This window comes from Tursiops truncatus, chromosome 1 (genome assembly GCF_011762595.2).
Source record: "Tursiops truncatus isolate mTurTru1 chromosome 1, mTurTru1.mat.Y, whole genome shotgun sequence".
NCBI lineage: Eukaryota > Metazoa > Chordata > Mammalia > Artiodactyla > Delphinidae > Tursiops > Tursiops truncatus.
The window spans coordinates 49287452-49314308 of NC_047034.1; the positions used below are offsets into that span (position 1 = coordinate 49287452).

The window sequence follows — 26857 nt, forward strand, 5'->3', positions numbered from 1 at the left end:
TGTGACTTTGGGCCAAGTACATTAGCGCTTAATGCCTCAGTTTCCTCATCTCTCAAATGGGAATAATAGCACTTCCCTGACAGGTAGTTATGAAGATTAAATGAAATTCTGTACATAAAGCACTTAGCATAATGACTGACCTCTGGTTGACCACTCAGTAACTGGCAGCCCCTCGAAAACCTCTGTTAGCGGTGTGAAGAATGGACTAGAGTAGGGACAAACCAGTAACCAATTTACTAACAAGCACCTATGTAGCATTTACTCTGTGACAGACACTGTTCTAAATGCTTCACAAATACGAACTTATTTAATCCCCACAGAGACCCCAGGAGGTAGCTACTATCACTCATCTCATTTTAGATGTGAGTAAACTGAGACAGAGCAGTTAAGAATCTTGCTCAAGGTCAACCACTCAGCAAGTAGTAGAGCTGGGTTTGAACCCTGGCAATCCAGCTCCAGAGTCCTTACTCTTAACCACCATGTTATGTTGACTGTTGATGCAACAACCCAAGCCAGCCACAGTGATGGACAGAAAGGAGGTGTGATGTGTGACTCTAACCGTAGTGACTGGGTAGATGCTGCTGCCACGAACTGAGATAAGGACGTGGAGAGCAGGTTTGGGGCATTGTTGGATGTGTTAAGTAGTTAGAATTTGTGAGACACACAGTACTCCAGTTGGAAATACTGATCTAGAGCTCTGGAAGAAGAAGGTAGCGCTGAAGGCCTGGGGAGCCGTTCACCTTTAGATGATGATTAAGTCCTGGTAAGTCTGCCCAGGGAGAGAGTATACACTGAAATGGAAAGGGGTCCAAGGGAACATCCAGGTATGAGCCTGATAAAGAAGATGGGACAAGGAAAGAGGCTGGGGTGAGGCCAGAGTGGGCAGCAAAACAATAAGGAGAAGCAAGTGTCAAGGAAGCCATAAAACGATGAAAATTGTGCCAAGGAAGCAGTGGTCAACATTGTCAGATGTTATAGAGAGGTTGAGTAGGATGACTTCTAAGCCATTGGGTTTAGCAATTAAAGACTTACTAGTGACCTCAGAGAAAGTAGCTTCCATAGCATGAAGGGCTACAGAAGGCTGAGCAGTGTACAGCATTTGGTTTTTGTATATCCTAAATTGTCATTACTCTGTGTGCATGTTGTAGGACCATGAGTGAGAATTTACTAGTGTACTCAGCAGTTTATCTAGAAATTCACAAGTGCTAAGTCTGAACACTTTATATTTATCACATGTAATTCTAAGTTTGGGAACAGTTATACTTACCACAAAGTAACTCTTCTAAAACTTAGAATTATGTGTGATAAATATAAAGTCAAACTGTTGCTTGAGCAAATGAGGTTAGTGATCATGCTGAAAGGTGTAGAACTGACCTGCAGAGAGATCAAATCTTAAGCTACACTTCCCACTGAAGCTGAATAAGCTAAGATGGCCTAGCAGTGAAGATGATGTTCTCAGTAGAGCTCAGGCTTTGAATTATAGGAGGCCCAGTCTAACTATAAAATATGATAGGTTTATAGATCTAAAAGGGTTCAATAGATGGGCTTCAGGTGGCCCATAGCGCCCATAAAATTACATGCAAAACTTTGTGTGTTATTGGAATATTTTTCTGGAGAAAGGATCAACATCATTTCTCAAAAGTTTTCACAGCCTGAAAACATTTAAAACAATAGCACCAGGGGACTAAACACCCCTCTCTCCCCACCGAAAAAAAAAACTGACATAAAGAATTTATAAATGAAGTTTCAAATGATCCAATTCATTTATTTCTATAAATATCTTTATTTCAACACAATTTTGATTAAGTACACCTTGAGTTTTTTTTTTTTTTTAAGGAGCGAGAAGTGTATTTTGCAAGTTACAAAAGAATATTATAATAGTCATTCATTCATTCAACAAATACTTACTGAGCAGCTACTACTATCACTGCTCTAGATAGAGCAGTGAATAAAACAAAGTCCTTGGCTTCCTGGAGCTTGCTGTCAAATGAGAGGATACAAACAATAAACAAGTATGCAGAGAGAAGTGCATGGAGAAAAGTAAAGCAGAGTAAGAGATAGAAAGATTGTTATGTAATCTTATATAGGGGAGTCAGGAAAGGCCTTACTGATGAGGTGATTTTTAATCAGAGTTCTGAAGGGAAGGAAGGAGAGAACTATGTAGATATGGGTTGAAGATGGGAGTTGGATAGGAGAGTAGGAATCAAAGCAGAGGAATCGGCAAGTGCAAAGGCCCTGAGGTTAAAATGTGCTGAGAAACAAAGATGCCAATGTGGTTAAAGAGTGTTTCAGGGAGACAGAAGGTCAGAGAGGTAGTCAGGAGCCAAATTGCTTAGGGCCTGAGAAGGCTTAGGGCCAAGATAAAGACTTGGGCTCTGAGTGAATTGAGGACATTGGAGATTCTTTTGTTTCTTTTGTTTTGAGTTTGTGTGTTTGTTTGTTTTCCTTTACATGTAGTAATAACCACCTTTTTTTCATGCATTTCTAAAAATCGTGGTAAAATATACAGAACATAAAATTTTCCATTTTAACCATATTTTAAGTGTACAATCCAGTGTCACTAAATTCATTCACAATATTGTACAACCATCATCACTATCTATTTCCAGAACATTTGCATAATCCCAAATGGAAACTCTATACCCATTAAATAATAATTCCTATTCCACCCTCCCTCCAGCCCCTGGTAAATTCTATTTTACTTTCTGTCTCTGAATTTTCCTATTCTAAGTACCTCGTATATGTGGAATCATACAATATTTGTCCTTCTGTGTTTGGCTTATTTCACTTAGCATAATCTCTTCAGGGTTCATCCATGTTGTAGCATGCATCAGCACTTCATTTTTAAGTCTGAATAATATTCCATCGTTACCATTTGTTAGTTGTAAACAAAATATACCATTCACCTGTTGATGGACATTAGGATTTCCACCTTTTGACTATTCTGAATAATGCTGCTGTGATCACTGGTGTACAAGTATAAGTTGAATCCTTGCTTTAAATTCTTTGGGGCATATATGTAGCAGTGGAATTGCTGAATCATGTGGTAATTCTATGTTTAACTTTATGAGGAAATGTAGGTTTTTGAGTGACATCATCAATCAGATAAATTATATATATTTTTTGCTGTGTGAAAAACAGTCTTCAGAGGAGAAGAAGAAAAAGCAAGGTGGGTAAGTTTCCTAGGGCTGTTTTAACAAATTACCACAAACTGGGTGACTTAAAACAACAAAAAATTATTCTCTCACAGTACTTGAAGTTAGAAGTCCAGAATCAAGGTTTCAGCAGGCTTACTCTCTGTCAGCAGCTCTTAAACCTGGTGAATCTCTTCTGTGCCTTTCTTCTCGTTTCTACTGTGGCTGGCAATCCTTGGTGTTCATTGGCTTGCAACCACTTAACTCCAGTCTCTGCCTCCATCATCAAATGATGTTCTCCTAATGTGTCTCTGACTCTTCACAGAGCTGTTCGCCCTCCTTGTGTCTGTTTTCTTTTCTTATGAGGACAACGGTCTTATTGGATTAGGGTCCACCCTAATTGAATTATGACCTCATCATAAATTGATTACATCTGAAAAGACCCTATTTCCAAATAAGAACACATTCACATGTACTGGGGGGTTAGAATTTCAACATATCTTTTTTTGGGGGGACACAAGTCAACCCACAACATGGGAACACTGGTAAAGATGGTATTGTAATAACCCAAGGGACATATGATGGCGATTTGGATCAGGAGGTTAGCGTTGGAGAGGATGAGGAGTGGTTGGAAATTGAATGTATTTTGAAGATAGAGTCAACAGGATTTACTGGTGGTTTAAATGTGGGATGTGAGCAAAAAAGAGGCATCAAGGATGACTCCAAGGTCTTCTGCCTGAGTAATTAGAATGGGATTGGGGGATATTGCCGAAGAAGCAGGGTTGGGGGTGGAGGGTGAAACTCAAAAGTTCAGTTCGGGGTGTGCTATGCCTGTCAGGCACAGAGGTGGAAATGTCCAATAGGCAATTTAGAGTTTGGAGGTCATCAGAGAGGCCCTGGGTCAAGATATAAGTTTGTGAGTCAACAGAATAAAAATGATATGCAGAACAACCCATGGGATTGCCCAGAAAATGAGTGTAGATAGAAAAGAGAAGAGATCTAAAGACAGATGCCTGGGATACTCCAATGCGTAAACGCTGGGAAGGTGAGGAGGAAGCCACAAAGGAAACTGACAAGAAGAAATTAGGCTGAGAAGAAGCCAATACAGTGAGAATTGATCATTCTTTCAGGAAATGTTTCTATAAAGGGGGAATAGAGTAATAAGGTAATAGTTGAATTGGAATATGATAACAGAGGGGGTTTTTTAATGGGAGAAATAACAGTAAGATAACAGCATGTATGTATTCTGGTGGAGGTGATTCAGCGTAGAAAGAAAAATGATTATACAGGAAAGAAAGTGCACATAAATTTTCTGTGTAAAACCAGACATAAAATACACATATTTGATAGTGATACAGGTTCAAGAAGGATGTTCAGAATGGTTACCTCTGGGTTAGAGATTTCAAGGGATTTTTACTCGTATTTTTCTATGTTGCTTTCAATTTTTACAAAGTGTATTTATCAAACCTACAAAAACAGTAAGTGTTCTGTTTAAATAATTCCAGAACAAGTGATGTCCAATGAGTACAAAAAAGTATCTCTGCAGCATTTGATACTGCAAGCCACAAGAAAGAAACCAGTGGACTGAGAGATAGAGAAAATCCAGGGGATGAAAACTCAAGCAAGGGCCCAGAGAAAGCAGAAGAGTGTAGACAAAGGATTAAAGGGAGGAGACACTTGACATCATTTGAGACTTGGGGTTGGGGGTGATAGTAATGATTGGGGTAGACATACATAACTTTGTAGTTGGAGGGGAAGGAATTGTCTCTAAGGAGACAAGTTCATTTGCTTGGGAAAATGGGAGCAGAGTTGGACAAGAGGTATGCAAGTAGCACTGAGTATAGAAACTATTCACTTGCAACAGAATCAACTAGAAAGATTTTGTCAGATTTTCCAGCAGTGTTCAGCAGTCTAGGAGCAGGAATTGAAGGAAAGGACAGTTCCAAGGTTAGGAATTGCAGAAAACATCTTAGGACAAGGAGATAAAGATACTGAGGTACAAATGGAAACAAAATAACAACAACCAAGATTTGTTGTACTTCACATGCATTATTTAATTCAATCCTCATAGCAATGGATAAGGATTAAAAGTACATTAGGTTAAAAAAAAGTATATTAGGTTAAAACATAGCAAAGGATAACAGTAAAAAAGGGATATTTTTCATTGTACAGATGAGAAAACTGAGGTTTGGAAGGTATGGCCGATTTGTTGCCAGGTTTGGGAGCTACCTTCCTAGATGGTGGGATACCCCCATCCCTTAGGACTTGATAAGAGGCAAGACCCCAGCTCCCACTAGGTGTAAAGTGGGCAGATATCCCTATCCCGGCTCTTTGGCAGGAAGTAGGTGGCTCATGTTTGTCCAAACAGATGCTTCTGCCAGGAATATAGTCTCATGTGGAAGTAATCAAAGACATGGCAACAGGTGGAGCATATTCTCAGAGGCTGCAGCAGATTTCAAGTCTAGCAGTGAAAACGGCATCAAGCGTCCAAAAACTGGACTGTCAAAGGCAGCGTCCTGACCTGATTGTTTCTCTGGCGTGACCTCTGTTCTGTTCTCGGCTATAAGCTTTTCTTGGCTTCTGCCTTTTTCTTAGACTCGTTTACAAGCCTTCATATAGATAATGTGAGCAACCCAAAACAATCCAATAAAATCTATTTCTGTTTAAGTTAACCGGAGTCAGATTTTCCTGTTTATAACCAAGCACCCTGGATGGGTCATAGCGATTAAGAACTTTGCCTGCCGCTGTTGCCAAGGAGGTACTCAATAATCAGATACATATAAGAATTTTTATGAATGGGGCTTGTTTAATGGGCTCATGGATCAAATGGTCATCGTAGCAGGGATGGAGGATATGCAGGGGCTCAAAAATATTGTCTTTCCCTCACCAAGGCTGATCTGTCAACTGCTTATAGGGAACAACACTGAGTCCCTAATATAATTTGGGATGAGTCCCATATTTGGAGTAGAGATAGACCAGTCAAATACCTGGTGCAAGACTGATTACATTGATCTTTTTCCATCATGGGAGTTGGGGACAGAAGAATTCATTTATTCTCACTAGAGTAAGTAATAATTCTAGATATGGATTTGTCTTTTCTGCCAGCTATGTTTTTGCCAGCAATACCGTCTGTGAACATTTTTATTTACTGTCACAGTGTCCCATTTAATATTGCTTCTACGAAAGAAAGAAGTGAGAGAAAGGAAAGATGTCTATGGATTTCACTGGTCTCTCCACGTATCCCATCACCTATAAGCACATGCCCTTACAGAATGGTATTATAACCTATTAAAGACTCCGTTGTGGTACCAGCTAGGAGACACCACGCTGAGTAGTTGGAGTTCTGTGCTATAGAATGAGATAATGTTCTAACCAGTAGCCAATATATGTTGCTGCTTCTCCCAGCCAGACATGAGTCCAGAAACCAAGGAGTGGAATGATATCACTTCTCATTATTACATATAAGAACCCAGTCAAAAAGTTTTTGTATCAGTTTCTCATAATGCTTGGCTCTCTGCTGGTTTCGAAGGCTTAAAACCCAGAAAAAAATTGCTTCCACCCGAAGACTCAACAATGATTCCATTAAAGGAGAAGTTGAGATAACCGTTTGACCTATATGGGCTCTTCATGATGTTAAAAGATCAGGGCTTCCTGTATTGCTGGAATGATTGGTCCTGATTTTCACAAAGAACCAAGAGTTCCCATACAAATGAAATGGATGGGTAGGAGGGTAGGAGTGGGTCTAAAACCAAGGGTAACCTTCATGGTAACCCCTTGTGTTGTTCTGTCCAGTGATAAAAGTTAATTGAAGATGTACCAGCCCAATACAGGCAAGATCACCAACGGTTCAGACCCTTAGAATGAAAGTTTAAGTTACCCCATCAGATAAAGTAGCATGACTAGCTGAGGTGCTAGCTGAAGATTAAAAAGAAAAGAAAGAAAAGAAAAGAACGTGAGAGGGGAGTGGAAGAAAGTTATAAATACCAACTATGGGCTTGGGACCAGATGCAGAAATAAGGTCTGTACTAGCTACCCTGTTTTCTTCCTGGCTTTGTAATGCATGTAGTAACCAATTTTCTTTGCTTACTCTTTCCTTTTTCTCTAGTATTTCATATGGCTGTGTGAGGTGGCGAACTTTATAAGTTAGACCTTGAGTCAGAGGATATGAAGGTGGTATTGTGACCAAACTAGAAGAGGAATGAACATCACCTTGGAGCCAGGAGTTCCTCTAGGGCATTCCTGATTTTCAGACAGCCCACTCCTCCAGGCCTTTCAATGACACTAGTTCCCTGGATTCAGTCCATCCTGACTAAAACTGCACCAGTGGCTTTCTGTTATCTGTACTTAAGCGCTGACCAAAAAGCAAAACAAACAACACTGCAAAGAATGAAAAAATATAAGCAATGTTTATATTGTTATGGAATCAAAATGATTATGGAATAGTGCTTTAGATTATTTGTTTTGGTTACTTAAAAGAGCTTTTTCATTTCTATTCAGGCTATAAAAATTGCTTTAGGCCACAGTGTAGCTCACTTTGACATGGCTTTATCTTTTTATGAGTCTCACAGATGTCTTGATCAAGGAGAAGAATTGCTGTTTTCTGCCAACACTTACATCTTTAAAGTCAGAGAAATAACCTTTCCGAGAGTGCAGCTGGTTCCTGAGGGACGGGAACCACTCCTATCTTATTCACTTGTAATGGCACTTAACACAGTAGCCTCCACAAAGTAATATAAATTGATTCTTTAATATATGCTTCCACCCACCCACCCAGGAGTGATAAGCATGACAATTTTGGGGTCCATGCAGATCCATTCTTATTATAAAAACATGTCATTAGAATCTAGGCTCTTTCCCCAACACCTGGAATAGTTGAAAACTTAAGCTAGAATCAGAGACTTGTAAGCAAGGGGTGATATATTCAGAAAAGTGAGAAACCTGAAGCATTCAGGGATTGGGGAGTCTTGTTATCATGTATACCAAAAGTCCTACTGGAGTACATAAGAGTCTTTTGGTATTCTGTTCAGTTACCAGTACCTCCAATCAAAAAATTCCCAACCTCAAGGAAGTTTGATTTTCATTGTGTTTTTTCTTAATTATCAAATTAATACCCACTAATCATAGAGAATTTAGAAAGCACAGAAAGGTAAAGAAGCAGAAAAAAAGATCACCCCATCTCATCACCCAGGAGAAACTACTATCAACATGTATATTACTTTTTTTCTTTTTAAGTTAGCATAGTTGAGAGGTTAGAGAAAGTGAGAGGTGGAGCAGAAATGTATCCCTCTCTTGTAACTCTTTAGTGTCCCTGACATCAGGGTACCTGTCCCTGAGGCATGCTCCACAAGCTACCCAAAACCTCTGACTTGGCCATTAAAACAAAGAGATGTTGGGCTTCCCTGGTGGCACAGTGGTTGAGAGTCCGCCTGCCGATGCAGGGGACATGGGTTCATGCCCCAGTCCGGGAGGATCCCACATGCCACGGAGCGGCTGGGCCCGTGAGCCATGGCCGCTGAGCCTGCGCGTCTGGAGCCTGTGCTCCGCAACGGGAGAGGCCACAACGGTGAGAGGCCCGCGTACCGCAAAAACAAAAACAAAAAAAAAACAAAGAGATGTTTTGTCTTGACTCAGAGGGAAGGGGTTACTCTTTGTGTGACAGATTGATATTAAGAAAAACCAGTTAGGGAAGCCCAGCATGTTCCTCCCACCAGTTGACAGTACATTTCATCTCATGTGTTTCCAGCTGTCTTCTGAGAGCCAGGATCTGGGTGGAAGGAGGGCAAAGAGGGCCGTGAGAAGCACCAGTTAGATCTGAGGAGATAGGGTGTGTCTGTAGAAAGCTCAGTATGTCAGTATGATTGGAAGTGGGCAAGGAGTAAGATTTGGATGTCTGTTGGGCAGGTTTATTTCGAAGAAACTCTTATGGGCTCCTGCTAGTGAATGTCAAGGAAAAAGCAAAATGGGGGAGGAGACACAAAGCAGGACACTGCCTACCGCATTAAGAAAAACATTCATCATTTCCTGCTCCTGCTCTTTGTATATCTCTGAAAGCTGGCTTCTGACAACGGCCTTTAAAAAAAAAAAACACAAAACCAACTTTCATTTGTTCACTTCCTGAAATCCTGAAATGAAACGCACAGCCCCAGGCAAAGCATGCACTAAAATGAAAGTCAATTTTTCTATCTCCTAGTGAATTGGAGGTTTGGGTCTTGTTCAATGGTATATTCCCTGAAATGCACCCGGACAGATTTTCAGTGGTGACTCCAGTGCTGAGCAGATGATTAACTTCCTGATTATTTGGACTAGGACCTAAATAATTCAGCGATCTATACTGGTTAAAGCTTCTTCTTCATACTGCCCTAAAAAGAAATTTGTTAATTCTATCTCCAAAATATCTCCTGAATCAGTTCACTTCTTCCTGTCTCCAGAGCACTGGTCAACATATTCTCGCACCTTAACTGTAATATTTAATAGCTTCCTAGCTGGTCTCCCCTTCTGGCCCTACTCCACTGTCCACACAACAGTCAGAGCAATCTTTCAAAACATAATCCCATCACGCCTTTTTCTTGCTTCAAACCCTTCAATGTGGGACTTCCCTGGTGGCACAGTGGTTAAGAATCTGCCAGCCAATGCAGGGAACACGGGTTCGAGCTCTGGTCCAGGAAGATCCCACATGCCGCGGAGCAACTAAGCCTGTGCGCCACAACTACTGAGGCTGTGCTCTAGAGCCCGGGAGCCACAACTACTGAGCCCGCGTGCCACAACTACTGAAGCCCGCAGCGCCTAGAGCCCGTGCTCCGCAACAAGAGAAGCCACCACAATGAGAAGCCCGCGCATCGCAACAAAGAGTAGCCCCTGCTCGCCGCAACTAGAGAAAGCCCACATGCAGCAACAAAGACCCAACGCAGCGAAAAAAAAAAACCTTCAATGCTTCCCATGGCATATATGATAGACTCCAGAATCCTTACCATGGCCATACAGGATCTGTCCTTGACCTTCCTCTCCTTCATCTGGTCTCACTTTCTTCCTAATTCACTGTGCTCCAGCTTCACTAGTCTTTTTTTCAGTTTCTTTGAGGCACCAAGCTCTTTTCTACCTTAGAGCCTTTCCATGTTCTATCCTGCATGAGATATTTTCCTCCCTTCTCACTCATCCTTTGAACTTCAGCTTAAAGGTTGAAATGAACTTCAACTTCATTGACCATCCACACCCAATCTAATTTAGGTTCTTCCTCTATACATAGTACCCCATACATTTCCTTTACAGTTCTTATTAAAATTTGTGAATATATATATTTAGTTGTAAGATTTTTAAGATCCAGTTTCCCCAACAGATGGTAGATTCTAAGAAGATAGAGATTATGTGTGTTTTGCTCTGCTGTATCCCCTAGTGCCTGGCACAGTATCTGACACGTAGTAGATGCTCAGGACTTCTGGAATGAATGATTTTACATCATTTGGGTTTGAAGAATTTAAAATAATAATTACTGAAAAGATAATTTCCTTGTGTTTGTTTTTTGCTAATGCAGGACACATAAGAAATACACAACAAATATTTGGTGATTGATTAATTGACTAACTAACTTTGGATTGATATTTTGGTAGGGAAGAAAGGTATCACACCTGGAGACAGGCTAGAATCAAAGACACCCAGATATAATTACAGTCAACCCTTTTCTTACTGTGGTGAAAGTGAAAACTGTTAAAGTGAAGATTAGGTACAAACATTTATAATTACTTTAATGATAGGGCCTCTTAAAAAAAAAAGAAATCAAGATGTACTAGAGCTGAATATTACTGGGCGTGGTTGTGTTATCTGTAGGGAGAGGCTGTGATTGGCTGTAAGGGGCTGAGGACTGAAATCAAACATCTTGCTGGATTCAGTAGGCTTGGAAAGAGGAGAGTACAGACTAAATGTGGAGTGTATGCAGAAAGCCCTTTCTCATAGGGTAAAAGATATATTTCAAACCTTGAGCAGCAGATACAGCCAACAGCCCAACCTCACGGTTACCGATGCTAAGCATCATGGTGTGGATAAATTTTTGTATAAAATTAGTTTAAATATATATCATAGGGAGCCACAGTCTTGGCTTGAGAAACTAAGCTGCATTCACTCTAGGATTTATGTTGATATGTCCAGGCATGTCTGACTTAGCAGAGGTTTTATTTGTACCAAAGGGCATCATAGCAGTCATTGGACCAGTAGAAGAGAGAGGTGAAGCTCACAAATTTAGTTCAAGGACTCTAGTTCAAGGTCAGTGTCAGTGAGAAGGATGATTAAATCCCAGACAGCATCTGTCACTGTGATTGTCCTCCAGCCCAGTTGAGCTTAGGGAGCAGGACCTGCAGAGGGATGGACAAAAGCAAGGCATAAGGTAGTACAGTCTACAAACAGTGCCAGGGGAGGTACAGTCAGGAGTCAGGTCACAATGTGGGACATGTGAGGACTCAGAACGGACATAGGAGACCAACCTACAGCTGGATCAGAGAGGGCATGGGACAGGACACCAGACTGCAGTGGCATCAAGGGGACGCTGGCACCTTCAGTGGGCATTGTCCCTCTGGTGCTTCTTTGCAGGTTTGGAAGTATTTTGCAGAAGCATACTGACCTTGGTGGCAACATGAGAGACGTCACTGGATCAAACCAAAACAGGAGAGGAGAAAAATGTGTGAAAACAAAGAATACAAGATCATGACCACCCAGGGGCACCCATGGGCCCTTTCAGAGCTACTTGGAAGGAATTTGTTATGAGTTGAATTGTGTCCTCTAGAAAACCATGCTAGCGTCCTGTCCTCCACTACCTCCTCAGAATGTGACCTTATTGGCAATAGGGTCACTGGAGATATAACCAAGTCAAGATATGGTCCTTTGGGTGGGCTCTAATCCAATATGACTGGTGTCCTTATAAGAAAAGGAAAATGCTAGGTGAAGACACAGACATACCAGGAGAATGCCAAGGGACGAAGAAGCAGAGATTGGAGGGATGCAGCAGCAGACCAAGGGAGGCCAAGTATTGACGGCCGCCATCAGAAGCTAGGAAGAGGCAAGGAAGGATTCTCCCTTACGGGTTTCAGAGGGAGCGTGACCCTGCCAACACCTTGATTTTGGACTTCTAGCCTCCAGAACAGTGAGACAATAAATTTCTGTTGTTTTAAGCCACTGGGGAGTGGTACTTTGTTACAGCAGCCCTAGGAAATTGATACAGAATTTGAGGAAAGGAGTTTTTCAGAGTGAATAAGACAGTCAAAGAAAGAGACATTGTTTCATTGCTGTTATTTTGACCCTAATTTTCCCCATAGATTTGTGAGGCCAGAGAAACGCAATTATACAGGACAATTATATAAATAACATGCCAAACAGCTAAGCTTTTAATTGCTGACTTCAATTTAGTCAGTTAACGTGCCATGATTTAGCACATTTCATGCAACTCTAAGACATGCCTGCATCTAATTAAATAAAATAATGTATGTAAAGCTCTTAAAACAGCACCTGGCACCTAGTAAACCTTCATAAATGTTAGACAAGATTATTATCATCATCTGATCATCCTGATCCTAGAACTTTCAACTGTTCATGTCTCCTCTGCATCTGAGTGCTGCCGAAAACTTCTGAGAAAACCTCACACCTAGGCAGTCGGGCACCAATGAAAATTAAACATCACCAAACTCACCGGAGTCCCTTACCCTGCCTTGGTTTCCCTAGTTAATGCTCTTTCTCATTCTCTGCAACTTGTATTTCAAATCATACTTCCTCAGACCTCCACCACCCTCCATTTCTCCTCAGTTCTTACCACCAAACCTATGAACCCACGTGTATCCATAGCTATCCTGGACTTGCCCCTGTTATTTGCACATAAGTGGTACCCTGGTTGCTTTCTGGTCCAGGTGATCATTCTTCATTCTTCCCTCTTCCTAATTTACACTTTCAGTGTGTAACTCAGTGTTGTTCATTCTGCCTCCTAGGTATCTTGCCAATCCACACACTTTGGTTTATCTCCATGGCCACCAGCTTGGCTCAGATAAGCTGATTGTGTCATTGTCCTGCTTAAATCCTCTCAATGACTTTCTACTCCTCTCACATCAAGAAAGTCCTTCACATGTTTACCAGACCTCCCCATGCCCCAGTCCCTCTTAATCCAAGCTCTATCAGTTTTTCTAACCTCCCCTCTTTCTGTATTTACACTGTATGCTCCAGGTTAGAGAGTAATTCAAAATACCTTCACTTCCTTGTTAAAATGACTAACACTTACCTGCTCACTATGTGCTGGGCACACAGCAACTCATTTGTCGGGACAACAAAACTATCAGCTTAATACTGTTACTATCCCCATTTAAAGATAAGGAAATAGGGGGCTTCCCTGGTGGCACCGTGGATAAGAATCTGCCTGCTAATGCCGGGGACACGGGTTCAATCCCTGGTCCGGGAAGATCCCACATGCCGCAGAGCAACTAAGCCTGTGCGCTACAACCACTGAGCCTGTGCTCTAGAGCCCGCGAGCCACAACTACTGAAGCCCACGTGCCTAGAGCCCGTGCTCCGCAACAAGAGAAGCCACTGCAATGAGAAGCCTGTGCACCGGAATGAAGAGTAGCCCCCGCTCACTGCAGCTAGAGAAAGCCCGCGTGCAGCAACGAAGACCCAACACAGCCAAAAATAAATAAAATAAGAATTTTTAAAAATAAATTTTAAAAAAAGAAAGAAAACTGTTAAAAACCAAATAAAGATAAGGAAATAGAGGCACGGAAGTTAAGTAACTTGCCCAAAGTTACAATGAAAGTAAGTGGTAAGTCAGGGTTGGAACCAGGAATATTGGCTGTGCAGTCCACACCACTGTGCCATTCTCTGACCTTGTTCCCACTCCTTCAGACTCTTCCCTCAGCCCCAGCATTCATCTTCATCCTCTTAATTTGGCCGATTCTGACAATGTCTTCATTTCTCAGGGTAAACGTCCATTCCTGAGGGTCAAACCTCCTCGCTCCATGTCGTCATGTCTTCCGATCTTTCCATTCTTGTTATTATTTAACACCTGTCTCATCTGCTAGACTATAAGCTCTGTAGGGACAGGAACATGTCTACTTTATTCACAGCCACACCCTCACCACTTAGCTTATGCCTGACGTATAGCAGGTGTGCACTAAGTATTTCTTGACTGAATAAAAGAATGAACAGTTACTAGTCACCATGAAAAATCTATGTATATAGAACACATAACACAGTACCTGGCACATTGCATGGACTTGATAAGTATTTGATACTGTGTTCAGGAAATGGTAAGGAGTCTGGTTTGACTAGTGTGTGAAGGGTGTGAAGAGAGGTTTTGGCGAATGGTTCAAGCCTGTTTAGTGAGCCAGAGGAGGAGAGAATTGCATGATGGAAGGGGTTATCAGTATGTAATCTTGCAAAGGTAAATCTTAGCATTTCAAAATCCCTCCTTCCCAGCCCAGGATGATTTTTGATTTTTCTTCTAACCACATCACCCAATCTCCCTATGACAGACTTCAGCAAAATGTGATTGGTGGGCTCTTGGGACTTTGGCAGGATCAGAAGCGTGCACTAATGACCCAGGTGAAAACAAAGAGCCGCTGTGCATCTGTGTAACACAAACAGCTACCTCCTCCCTACTAGGAAAAGGTCTATCTCAAATTCTAATCTCTATGAGCACAATTGAAGATTTCCTATGCCTATCTCCTTTGGAAAAAGTAAATAATTTATTAACCTCAAAAGGCTTCCTGGAACACTGGGTTAATCCCTTTAAAGGGATACATCTGGACACCCTAACTTCATTACAATTCTAGACTTGAATGCTACCGGGTATGTTTTGTTCTTCCCCAAACTGAGTGGTGCCAGGGAGTCTAGAGACAAGCAGTCAGCAAGCCAGGTTCAAATCATTGTCTCTTTGAGGCTGTGTTTTGGCAGCCACAGCAACAGTAGGTTCAGCCTTCAAGGAGCAGTAAACTTCTCGTCACCCTTCAGTGACCCTCAACGGGAAAACTGGAACCAAAAGGGGATGACTTCCAGGGAAAACAGCTGATCCACCCACCACCTGTACAAACATGCACCTAACTGGCCTGACATGAGAGTCCTTGGGGAAGGGCTTTGGTAAACCAGAGGAATTGCCAACATGTGAAATCAAGCCTCCGTGCTCTGCACATGCCAGCACCACAAAAGATCGTGCTGTCAGAAACCACCCGCATTACAGAGCTACTTTATTCCAAATCATTTTGCTAAATCACATCCCCACCAACTACAGGCCAGCGACTGTACGGGACTCTTGTCATGGGATCAGTGTCTCTGGCCCTATTTTCACACCACAGGAGACATCTATCCTTTTACAACATTCAGGTCTATGGCAAGCTGTTAATTATATTTGCCGTGAAGAACCAGTAATGAAGGGATATTTCGTGGCCTTTGACAGAAACCTCAGACTCAGCAACCAAGGAACTGAAAGCCCTGACCTCAAGGCAGTCTCCACACCGGCCTCCTGCCTGATGCATATTTCAAAGTTTGCCAGGTTTTAAAGCGTGGATTACCTTTGCAAATGAAAAATTGAACAAGCAAAAGCATTTAGTGGCGTGTTATTCCAGTTACAATGATTTTGGAAAGGCTGCTTTGTTTAACCCTAGGCAGAATTTCAAATGAACATAGAAATAAATATCCATTTGTTTCATTATTTTCTGTTTATTCTACCAGGATTTAAAATATAGTATATATTGATCCCAAATAAGGTTTCTTGCCATTGTAACATGCATATATCAACCTACTGAAAAAATTATGCATATTGATAAAGTATTTAATAGTTTTAGGGGCATTCAATATCCAGCCACCCAAAAGATAGGTTGTTTATTTGTTTAGAGGATTTTGCATGGTAGTGAAATTTTGAACTCTGTACAAAAGATAGAGTCTTATTCTTTCAAATATTTCAAACCTTTCATTTATAAGAAAAATGATTAAAACAAAGTAAAAGAAATCAGTATTGTCTTTACCACAATAACATTTAGTCACTACTGGCCAAGTACGTGGTATTTTATCAGGTACTATTCATCTAAATACTTTCATTGTATACCTACTATGTACCAGGTAACTCCCAAAATGAAAAGATTAGAAACACACAGTCTTTGCCTTCAGAGAGTTCAAATCTAGAAGGAGAAACAGATTAGTACAACATAACGTGGTAAATATTATTGGAGTACAATACATGCTAGCTGTACTTGATGTATAGATGTATAAATGAAGCAATTAATGAAGGAATGAATTAGCAAGGATATTTAGGGAGTATAATAAATTCAGCATGGAAGCAGGCAATAAACATATAACATTCAACAAAAATGGAGCATGGAATATTTTTAGATGAAGAAAGTTTCAAGAGGATTCAAAAGATTGAAGATTTTAGCTGTAGGGTTACAAAAGAAATCAGAAGTCCTACATTCAATTTATTTGCATGTTGGTAAACCCAGACTTCAACACGAAACACATGATAATAAAGAGCTAAACTGCAAAATACAGGAAAAGTAAGAGAGACAGGAATCAGATCGTTACATAATGGTATGATTATTCACACTCTTATTTTGGATTTATGAATGTCTATATCCGATCATCATGACATACCTATGTTAATATTTCCAATGTTGCTGCAATTAACCAGAGCATAAGTCACTACAAGTGAAGGTACTAGAAAGTGGTATAAGGTAAAGTTGGGCCAATTCTCCTCCTTTGGGTCTTTGAAGTGCAACATAATATCCATTTCCACTGCAAAGGGAACAAAACCCTCATCTGTGACTCCCTCAGAAGAAAGAAAAAAATTTTATACAACAAACAGAACTTTTCAAGGACTCTAGGGGCTCAGGAGAAAGAAAGAAAATGACAATAAGTATGTGCCAAAAAATATGGTAAGTTTTGGTCTAAAGAGGCATTATGTTGTAATAGATTTGTTATTGCAGAGGTGCATTCCAACTGTATTATTTTGCTATATGACCTTGGCTGTCATTGCCTCACCAGTAAAACAGGGGTAATAATGCATGCTCTACCTATCTGATGAGAATGCATGCTTCTTAAATAGTGTAAAATGTATGAGATGTTTGAAAACATTGTGAAAATATAAAAATCCCATATTAGATTTGTTGCCATTGGGATGATAGAGTTCCAGCAGGATGGTATTTTTCGTGTATAAAGGATGAAATAACTTTATTATAGGGAAATAAAAACATATTATAATGTAGGAGATCTCTCTCACAATCCATGCAATAATAGGAATGAAGTAACAGAAATATTCCAATTTCTCTATTTCAGGCCCATCTATTTCTAGTTCTAGGGTAGGGTACAGTTTGTTTCTGCATTTTTCCTTCTTTCTTTCTTTCTTTTTTTCTTTCTTCTTTTGTTTATTTCTTTTTCCCTTGCTAACCTTTCATCATATCTTCATAAACATTTCTAAGGCTATTTCTTGGCTGTTAAAATATTGTTGTGATTATCAAATTTTAATTGAAAACCTGAAGGAAAAAGATCATAAATACCTGTTGTTTCCTCTAATAAAGTCTAGCCTGCGTTCTGCCAAGAACATCTAGAAGTTGTTAAAAAATAGCACATTTCTTTATTTGGACTCAGCTGACTTGTACTTCTGTGGACCTGTCGAAATGTTAAATAATAAATTGTTATCTCTGAATAGATTCTTCCTTGCCCAAGATACAGTCAAAAAACGTGTTTTAGATGAGTCATTCAACCAGAATAATTTCCCTTCAGATTACTAGAGTCATTAGGGGGGAAAAAATAAAACCATGTGAGTAATTTTCCATGTATCTCGGGTTCAATATCTAAAATGTTTCATAGGCTTTGTGCATCACAAGGCAGTTTATTTAAAAATACAGGCACATCCTCTTCTCTGCTTCTGTGTGTCCCTTCCTCTTTAGCAGCTGAAGGCAGGTGCATCCACGATGAACAGTGTCAGCAGCCAATACCCCTGTGCTTGTGTGTCATCGTTCCGAGCTAGGAATGAGCATGTCCTAAAAAGCCAAGTGGAGAGCCCGTCCTCCTTTTATCCCATCATCACTCTGACCTATAAACAACAACAATAATAACAAACCTTATTAACAACAATCCAAACAACCTGTGCACAATGCACGATGCAAAGGTACAACTTCTGTAGCTAAATAGAGCTTCAGCCGAATAGCCACCCGACACATTTGCTGCTGTTACTGGGGGGGAAAAGGAATGTTGCTTTGGCTCAAAGCAAGGAGGGGAATAGGCGGAGGCAAAGGAGAGGAGGAGGAAGAACCCTGCCTTTGACAGGGGTGTTCCAACTGAGAAAATCATTTCTCACCCGCCGTGAGGAGCAGGTGAGCCACAGAAACAGGAGAGTGTGTTGTTCCTGACCCCTGCCAGAAAATTCAAAGAAGATTAGGACACTCATCAGGAGAGGCAGTGCTCTGCATGAAAATCTCCAGCTTTGATTTTTTTAGTTAAAGGCGACATTCCAGAAAAATGTATAGCCGACATTCCTACCATTACCCTGTCTTGCCATTCGATATTGCACAGATGCTCTGCTAGGGAAATTTGATCAATATATTAGATTCCTGGCAGAAAGATGCTATCAGACAATGCATGTATGCCTTGACATAGCTCAATTTCCATCTGTCCAAAAAGGTATTGATTTTCCGCTCACGGAAGTGCACACACACATACTAAGAGCGCTTACAGAGGATGGGGGTTGGGCAGGCATTTATTCAAGAACAGGCAGCTCTGCCATTCCCCAGACGCATTCCAAATACCCTCTGGCTTGGTGACTTAATATTCGGATAATCTATATAAACTCCTCACATCAGGATGAAATCGAGGGCCGATGAGCAAAACCAGTATTCCTCTGCTCACTCTTTGAACGCTAAGAACTCTCAGCTTTTTCAGAAAATGTGGCCCTCTTGGAATCCTATTCCAGGCTTACTTCACATGAAACAACTTCCTGAAGCCCCATCTTCCTAACTCACCTGGAATTAATTCTGCATTTCTTGGTCACAGTCTTCTTTCCCAACATTTGGAGGCCTGTTAACACTTCCCTTACCACTCTTTTGTCCTTTCCTCATTTCTGTCAGTCTATTTCTGACTTAGACCACTGTGGTAGTTATCCAGGCTGCTCTTCATCTTCTGGGCTTAGGCTGGGATTCTACTCCCTGGTCCCTCTGTGGTTAGGTGGGGCTGTGTGAACAGTTCTGATTAATGAGTGGGAGTAATTTGTATCATCTCCAGGTTGAGCTTTTATTTATTAAAAAAAATTTTTTTTTAATGTTAACCAGAAGGTAAACTTGAGTGTAATTGTAAGACAGACACACTTTTTGACTAGTTTCTTTGAATTCTAGATCAGTGATCCTGTTTTGTGATGTTCATGGAAAACAAGTTGAGGACTTCATCTTGTAATTGATTCTAAGTTTCAGACTGTGTTTGTAAACAGGATTTTGCAGACATTCATATTTCCTTCTTAAAATATATCCCTTTCTGTTCAGTAGTTAAACAGAGAAAGAGGGTCTAGTGCAGCCTCTCTGGAATTGTTAATGATGTACATCTAGTCCCTAGTTTTTTTACTTTTCGTCTCGTGTCACATGATCGTTGTGTGCACACACGGCATAGAAGTTTGCTGCTGAGAAGCCAGGAACAGAGCACATGCCGTGGACGAACAGTGAACACCAGTTAGGCACCTTTGCTTCCCAATCCACCCTCTCTACCTTCTCAGTTCAGTTTTTAATCTCACCCTGGGTCTCCTTGTGAAGTTGGAGGGAAGTTTATACAACAACAACCGCGCGACACTACCCTGTGCCCCACTCTGACGGTCAGGAGCCTCTGCTCTCAAGCGAGGTGCCCGTTCTGTGCTTGGATAGTCAGTCAGTTATTTGTGTATGAAACAGTGTACAAATCAATGTTTTGAAAATAATGATCTCAAACTTTCAAAGTTAAATTTTAAAAAATTTGATCGTTTGCCATATCGGGTGGGTTTACTCTTAGAATCGCATGCTGTAGAAATGCTCAAAAGTGCATATAGGACTCAGTCCTTAGATGTTCTCTTTCTTTTCAGAAATAACCTCTTTAAAGCTGTAACCATTGCTCCTCTGTGCACACGCATCGCATCGGAAGCCGTGCAGTCAGCAGCTCTACACACTCACCTAGCGGGATATTCACTGTTTTCTTTATTCCTTTAAAAACAAGTCCTGTTCCAAATGATTGCTGTTGGAATTGGGGGTTGGGGCGGGGTGGTACAGGGAATGGAGAACTCGGCCTCCCTTTGTGGATTCCTCACAGCCCGGCTCTCCCATGGAACCAGCCTTTTGCACCGAGGCAGACCATTTTTCTAACATGCAGACATCCCTGGTTTTGTGTGAGTCCAGTGTGGAGCGGTGGCGTTGGGACGGCGCAGGCCTCCTCCCCTTCACCAAGCACTCCTGTAGAGGCTACCCGCAGCGGCTTCTCCATCCTATGTTTGCACCATCCTGTGTGCCGTGTGCCCTGGACCCACAGAGAGTGGGACAAGCACCCACCCCACCCCGCCCCCACCCCCCTCGGCACCCCTGTAGAGCTCTCTGCACCCTGTCCCTCACCTTTTGTATTTAATTTTAAAGTCAGTGTACTGCAAGAAAGCTGGATGCAAGATAGATCCTATATTCACTGTACTGTTATTGAAGATGTAATGAAGCAGTTTGACATGAAAAAAAATTTTATTTTTTTAACATCTTTATTGGAGTGTAATTGCTTTACAATGGTGTGTTAGTTTCTGCTTTATAACAAAGTGAATCTGTTATACATATACATATGTTCCCATATCTCTTCCCTCTTTCGTCTCCCTCCCTCCCACCCTCCCTATCCCACCCCTCTAGGTGGTCACAAACCACCGAGCTGATCTCCCTGTGCTATGCGGCTGCTTCCCACTAGCTATCTATTTTACGTTTGGTAGTGTATATATGTCCATGCCACTCTCTCACTTTGTCACAGCTTCCCCTTCCCCCTCCCCGTATCCCAGGCTGAGCTTTTAATTGTCTATGGAAGAGCTTCTAGAGGAAAATATTGATATATTAGACTTCATAAAAATACAGAACTTCAATATGACAAAAGATATCATTAACAAAATTAGATGGTAAGAACCAAACTGAGAGAAAATATTTTTGAAATATGTAACGAAAGGTTAGTAACCATGTACAAAGAGAGTCTACAAATCAAAACACACAGGCAGATATAAAAACAGGCATTTCACAGTAGGAGAGATATATAAGTAGCCAATAAATATACTAAATGATACTTAATCTCAGTTGGAATTAGGGAAATACAAGTTATAGCGACAATATTACATTCTTATCTTTGAGATAGACAAAATTCAAATTGAAAACTCAAAATTTGGGGCTTCCCTGGTGGCACAGTGGTTGAGAGTCTGCCTGCTGATGCAGGGGACACGGGTTTGTGCCCCGGTCCGGGAGGATCCCACGTGCCACGGAGCGGCTGGGGCCGTGAGCCATGGCCGCTGGGCCTGCGCGTCCGGAGCCTGTGCTCTGCAACGGGAGAGGCCACAACAGTGAGAGGCCCGCGTACCGCAAAAAAAACCCTCAAAATTTTAATAATTTACAGAATCAGCAAGTGTGGGGAAAAAGGCATTCTCATTCTTGCTGGTATAATGTTATTGGAGGGCAATTAGCAATATCTTTCAAAATTATAACAATGAATATTTTGACCCCAAAACTCTATTTCTAGGAATTTAACCTACAAAACTATTTGCATGCAATACTAACAACATTCATTGAACAATACCATGTGTCAAGCCCTGTCTAACTGCTTTATTTATATTAGTCATTTGGAACCCGTGAGGTAAGTTCTATTCTTATCCCATTTTACAGGCAAGGAAACGGAAGCAGAAAGACTAAGTTAACAATTAATAAGTGGCAGTGCAGGCATCCAGACACTCACTTCTGTGTGACACTGCAGTACTATGCTGCCTCTCTCAAAGAAATATGCATAGGAATATATATTGCACCATTATTTGTAATTTTTTAAAAAGATGAATGAAAGATGAATGTTCAACAATAGGAGAGATGGTTACACAGCAAATTCAAATTATAGAATATTATGCAGTAATTCAAAAGAATGAGCCCAAGAGAACTGAAAACATTTAGTCATGCAAAACATGTAGAATATTCATAGTAACATTATTCATGATAGTCAAAAAGCAGGAATAACCCAAATAACCCAAAAAGCAGGAATAACCAAACCCAAACCCAGAATATTTTGACTATCATTATCCATTATAGTCAAAAAGCAGGAATAACCCAAATCATGAACTGATAAACAGATGAACAAAACGTGGTCTATCCATACAATGGAAAATTATTCAGCCCTAAAAAGGAATGAGGCTCTGACACATGCTACAACATGGATGAACATTGAAAACATGCTAAGTGAAAAAAGACACAAACAGCCATATTTTGCATGATTCCGTTTATATGAAATGTCCAGAATAAGCAAACCTAGAGAGACAGAAAATAGATTATAGTTGCCAGGGGAATGAGGGGACAGGGGAATAGGTCTAACGGCTAATAGATACAGGACTTCTTTTTGGGTGATGGAAACATTCTGGAATTAGACAGTGGTGATGGTTGCCCAACATGGTGAATATAATAAAAACCATTGAGTTATATACTCTAAAAGGATGGAATTTTATATTATGTGAATTATATCTCAATTTCAAAGAGAGAATGAGATAAGTATCTTTGTACTGGTACAGAAAAACGTTAAATTAAAAAAGCAAACCTCAAAACAATATGAATAGCATGTTTCCATTTGTGAAAAAGGAAACAATACATGTGTTTGTAAATGCATAGGAAAGAGTCAACCAAAATACATATTAGTCTGTTAACAGAGCCTTCCTCTGGAGAGAAAATGTATTTGGGAGAGAGAAGTGAAAGGCAAACACATTTTTACTGTATATACTTACGTTTTGAATTTCTTTACTATAAGCATATATTACTTTAATAATTTTTAAAACAATAAAATATGAAAATAAAAACATTTAAACATAATTAAGCTAGTAAATAAAAATAACCTCCAGAAATAAACCATAGGCAAAATAATACGATGTAATGGCAAAGCCCTGAACTTGTAGCCAGGAGACTTGGTTTCCTGGCTCAACTCTGCCTTAATGACTTGTGGGTCATTAAAAAGTTCATCTAGCATCTCTATGTCTCAGTTCCCTTGTTTGTCAAACAAGACAGACTAGATGACCATGGGACATTTAGCTCTAGAATCTGGATTCTACCATAGGTCATCCTCCCTTCTTGCTCTGTTGCCAAGGTTACTCACAGCTCCAGCCTTTCAGACCATGTTTTAGACAAGCCATTAAATACAGTCATGAGTTTACACATATTCCAAGATCATATCATAACCTTACAAGAAAAGGATCATCAACCCCATTGCCCAGCTTCTGCTTAGTTATGACCCTTTTTGTTTTATCTGATGGCAGTTAATTTCACGGACCTAGGGCTGAGTCAAGTAATAATTCTTGGACAAACAAGATAATTGGCCAGACAGGTCATTTTGCTGTTGTTGTTTAAAATATTGAAATCTCATTTAAGAAAGCATGCAACTCTGAAATAACTTATTTTCCTTTCATCATGTACATAACTTCTCATTTGTCTTTTCATTAAATTTTCCTGGCCCTGGAAAGAAAAAAAGAAGGTCAAAAGAAAGAGAGAGAGTCGCAATTGCCCTGGGAACTCGGGAGTGCAAAAGAGGAGGGCTCAATGAAACACTGTACATGAGTGAACAAAAGAATGTCTGAGAGAATGAGAGACATTTCTGTTTCCTTCTCCATCAGTGTTCCAGCTCCTCTGCCTGGCGGCTAGACTGCTGCAGCAAACAGTGGAGATTATGTGCCCATCTGAAGGGCCTGGAAGAGGGTCCTCCAGAAGCAGAAGCTCATCCTCAAAGAGCTGGACCAACTCCATCAAGCACAGTGCCAGCACAAGTAGATGCCCCCAAAGTACCAGCATTCTACACTTTCCCATCTTCCACAGGAGACACTGAAGGAGAATAGAAAGAACCAAGACTTTGGAGCCTGGAAGACCTGGGCCCACTTCCTATCTCTGCCACTGACTAACTGTGTGACCTTGGACAACTGTGAAAACTGCAGGATTGTCATGAAGGTTAAACAAGATAACAGATGTAAAATGCCTACCACGGTGCCTGGCACACAATAGGTAATTAATGAAACACATAACTGTTTCTCATCTCTTAATTCTTAAAGGACCCAGGCCTAAAGTTTTGCCCAAAGCAGACCTTGAGATCTGCTTCAATAGAATGTGTTTCTGAGAGCAACGATATAATCCACCCTCTTATTTTTTTTAATTTAGTACTTTTAATGTCATTTTACCCTGCTTTTTTTTTGCGGTACGCGGGCCTCTCACTGTTGTGGCCTCTCCCATTGCGGAGCACAGGCTCTGGACGCGCAGGCCCAGCGGCCATGGCTCACGGGCCCAGCCGCTCCGCGGCATGTGGGATCTTCCCGGACCGGGGCACGAACCCGTGTCCCCTGCATCGGCAGGCGAACTCTTAACCACTGCGCCACCAGGGGGGCTTCTACCCTGCTTTTTGAACAAGGGTCTCCCCATTTGTATTTTGCACTGGGTCCCACAGATTAGTTAGCCAGCTCTGAGGATGTGTCAGACACTGTGTTCCCTTGAATCCCCTTCCCTCTGCCTGAGGTGAGGAGGAAACCCCAATTCCCCATTCCTCATGGATGAGGGAAGATCACACCACCATCTCTGAGTCAATCCTCCACCAGCTTCTCTCCCTTCATTCTTTTGTGGTAGAGCGTAGTAGAGTAGAGATGGGTGATGGATAGGCCAGCCTCTCCTATACAGGTGGTTTAGCACTTGGTTTTGGAATGTGTGGATGCGCGGCACTTATTTTTTTGCCCTTTGCAATTGGAACCTTGACACTGGGACTATAACGGCCTGGACTGCAAGGGAGCTTTAGCTCCCTGTAACCACAAGGGTGCCCAAAACATGCCCAGGAGGATAGATGGACCAGCAAGGAAAGGAGGGGAGATCCCTTCAGTCCTGTCCGGCTTCCTTCCTGGCTGAGAGAACACGTGATTTCCCGGTGATGGAGGTGGGTTTCCTCGCAGGGCGCCCTTGTACAGAGTGGTTCTTCATTCCAGGGAACAACCACAGCTGTGCCTTTTGCCCCTGAGCATTCTCAGACAGTTCATCATGGAGGGGCTAGGCAGTCTGTTGGAAAGGACACCCAGAGTAGTACTGTTCCAGGCAGGTCATGGGCCAGGCCCAGAGCCCTGCTACAAAGTGCTGACAAGATGGTAACCCTGCTGGCGCTTGTGAATGGCCTAGCGGGTACCCTTCCTTTGACCAAACTTCATACATAAAATATGGCTTGCTTCAGAAACCCTCAGAGTTTTTAACCCAGGATACTTTCCCCCTGTTCTATGTGGCAAAGAGACCAGGAAAGTCATATGCTCAGTCTCCTCTGGAAAATGGGCAACGAGGGTCATGAGAATTTCCAGTTGTAGCAGGAAAACTGGCCAGCAGGCTGGGTCTCCATTGAGGCTCAGTCAGGGCGGGGTCAGTGTACAGCAAGTAGGGAGACTGGCCTTGATCCTGCAAAATGCTATTTTCTCCATATAGTCTACTAGTCCCCTGTCAAATTCTTATATGTTGCCTGCAGGGCACTCACTTCCTTTGTAGAGCCAAGAGGTCAGTTGAAAGGACATTAAGTTTCTTTCATTCTGAGTCCTCCAGTGTCTCAAGGACAATGCATCAGACCCTTGGGCTAGAACTAAGTCAGGTCCTAGGAATGCTGGCCTTAGTCACCAGGCCTGATGCACAGCCTGGCTCATAAGAGATGGTCTTCACGGGCTAAAGCACTTCTGGAGAAAATGACACGATGGTGCACAGGCACCACTACAAGCGCTGGGTCTCCAGCTTCTGCTGGTCTCACAGTACTTAAAGTGCTGTTCCTTGCTTTGTTCACTTTCCCTTTCCCCTGAGTGACCATCCAAACTTTCACAAGTTCCAACCTCCTGCCCAACCTCCATACCCCTCACCCTGAGCAGATTCCTCACCGCCTATGAATTTAACCACACCCATCCTTAACGTCAGCTACTCTCTCTTATCTCGGAGGCTGGCTGAAGTTTCCCTTCCTCTGTCAAGGCCTCCACCCATGTCCTTAACCCCCTCGTACTCACTCAGGAGACTTCCCTCCTCAGCTTCTCTCCTCTTTCCTACCTTTGCTCTCTGCTGCTCGTTCTTCCTCCTTTCCCAGTCTCTCTGAGAGTGAAACCAACTGACACTCCTTTCCTAGACTTTATCCTCCTCTATTTTGTGCCTTTCTCTCTCCTTCTGAACCACTTCTGCTCCAATCTAGACAAGGTGGGAGGCTCAGGGAGGCCAGGAGTCAGGGTCTGGGTACCCAGATGGGGAGGGGCTGGAGTAGAGCCCCAGGACATGGAACAAAAAGGGAACTGAGGGCAGCATCAGGTGAAATAGGGTGAGAACAAAAGAGATGGTCAAACACTGCATCAATCCAAAATACACCGGGCAGAGAGGGGAAAAGTGGATGGGAGTTAAAGGATCTATGACTAGAAACAGGAAGATAGAGCCAAAAGTTGCAGGAAATTGGAAGGGAGCCAGAGCAGAGAGATTTCTCAAGGTGCAGACACCCAGTCTAGCCTCCATTTATAGGGAACCTGTGGCCTTG

The 26857-nt window shown here is 41.7% G+C and overlaps 1 pseudogene; it reads left to right on the plus strand.

Moving 5' to 3' along the window:
- The first annotated feature begins 4931 nt into the window (after window positions 1-4931).
- Window positions 4932-26857, plus strand: part of LOC101332786 (guanylate kinase pseudogene) — a 29238-nt pseudogene continuing 7312 nt past the window's right edge.